This window comes from Dasypus novemcinctus, chromosome 16, assembly GCF_030445035.2.
Source record: "Dasypus novemcinctus isolate mDasNov1 chromosome 16, mDasNov1.1.hap2, whole genome shotgun sequence".
NCBI classification, from domain to species: Eukaryota; Metazoa; Chordata; class Mammalia; order Cingulata; family Dasypodidae; genus Dasypus; species Dasypus novemcinctus.
The window spans coordinates 37,810,091-37,812,358 of record NC_080688.1 but is presented as its reverse complement, the minus strand read 5'-3'; positions in this window follow the sequence as shown (position 1 = coordinate 37,812,358).

Sequence of the window (2,268 nt, the reverse complement as noted above, 5' to 3'; positions counted from 1 at the left end):
CGCAGGGGTGTCCCCCGCATAGGGGAGCCCCACATGTAAGGAGTGCACCCCATAAGGAGAGCCACCCAGCGTGAAAGAAAGTGCAGCCTGCCCAGGAATGGCGACACACACACTGAGAGCTGACACAACAAGGTAACGCAACAAAAAGAAACACAGATTCCCATGCCGCTGACAACAACAGAAGCGGACAAAAGAAGACACAGCAAATAGACACAGAGAACAGACAACCAGGGTGGGGGAGGGGGGAGGAGAAAGAAATAAATAAAAAAATAAATCTTAAAAAAAAAAATACTTCCTGCTGAAATAAACACCACTGAAAACTTGATGGCTTCAACCAATCAAGGAATATTATGCATTCATTTCACTGCTCAGTGCAGATGTTCTATGGCAATATTCCACACAATGATTCCAGGATCCAGGTTCCTTCCATCTTGAGATTCAACCATAGTCTATGGTTTCAATCCTCTGCTGAATTCTCTTTGTCCACTGGTCAGCATGCAAAGAGAGAAGGATCTCCAGGGAGGTTTTGGGGGTCAGGCCTGGAAGTGGAGGATATCACTTGTATTCATCTCCCACTGACCAGAACCAGTCTCATGGCTCTGAATTTCCTGCAGGAAGACTAGGACTTCCCAAGGAAGAAGAGCCAGGACTAGAAGTATCTACTCAGTCTCTGCAACATCATTTTATGTTCTGCACAGAGCACCATGACTTCCAGGCATTCTGCCACATAACCAAGTTTGATAATCTCCTTTTGGGTGTTGTTCATAGGAAGTGGTGAATCAACCTCAGCCAGTAGAGCAGACTAAATAGCAGTAATTCTTGTCCTTAGTCAGAACAGATGGGCATAAGCATCTACCAGAACAACTCTACAGCCTTCAGCATTGTGCCTCATGCTTCCCAGAATTCTTAGGAGGACAAGATTTGGGCCCAGTTCTACCCATAACATTGGTCCAACTTACAATCTTTAACGACTAACTTGAGCCTCTGAATTTCAAAACCTAGTTTCTTGCTAAGACAAATGGAACTTGAGAGCCACTGTCTTAAGGTAACACATTTGAATGATGGTTTCTCCCTTTTAGCTGTTCTTAGACTTACCGAACTATTTTTGTTTATTTGCAATCTTGTACAAAATCATGGGAAATAGTCTAAACTAATCCATTATCAATAGTTCATCCAAAAACAAACAAACAAAATAATTGTTAGGGGAGTGGGTGTAGCTCACTGTGAGCATCTGCTTCTCATGTATAAGGTCCTGGGTTCAATCCCAGGTACCTCCTAAAAAAAGAAAAGAAAAGTGGGTGAGCACAAATTTAAATAGAGAGCTGTACTCTTATTCTAAAGGAGTGGATCTGAGTATTTTCAAATTTGTTGTGAATTAAATCAAATTAGGGTACACCATAGATCCCAATAAGGAAAATTTGATTGTCTCTTCTCCTTTCTTGGTTTAATCTCATTATTCACCTTACATTTAGTCTGTGATCTGTATCTAATAATTGTTTCACTCAAGTAATTAATGGAAATTACAAGTACACAAATACAAGAGAAATATAAGGTATATTTTAGAACAATGTGGAATTTTAGGAATAAAATGAATAGAGTCAAATCCCAATTCCACTCCAAGAACAAGTATGGGGGCATTAAAGCAAAACACAGGGAAGCAGATATAGCTCAAGTGATAGGGCTTCCATCTACCATGTGGGAGGAACCAGATTCAATCCCTGGGGCCTCCTGGTGAAAAAGAAGAAGACGAAGTATGCCTGCACAGTGAGCCAAGTGCCCATGTGAGTGCCCGCATGGCAAGCCAGTTCTCGCATGGCAAGCCAAGTCCCCATGCAGCAAGCCGAGGGCCCACACAGTGAGCTAGTGCCCACACAAAGTGAGTCACACAGCAAGATGATGACACAACAAAAGAGAGACGAAGGGGAGGGTCAAGGTGAAGCACAGCAGAAACCAGGAACTGAGGGGGCACAGCTGACCTAGAACCTCTCTCCACATCAGAGGTCCCCAGGATTGAATCCGGGTGAATCCTAGTGGATAAAAAATGAGAAGACAAAAAGAGAAAAAGATACAGACGATCACACAGTGAATGGATACAGACAGCAAAAAACAGTGGGCAGGGCCGTGGAAGGGGAGAGGGAGGGGAGGGGAAAGGTAATAAATAAATAAATCTTCTAAAAAAACAAAACATAAAATCAACATGTTAAATTTTATATGGTTCTCATTTCATTGATTTGTTCAGTAAAAATAAATATTAGACACTGAGGAATA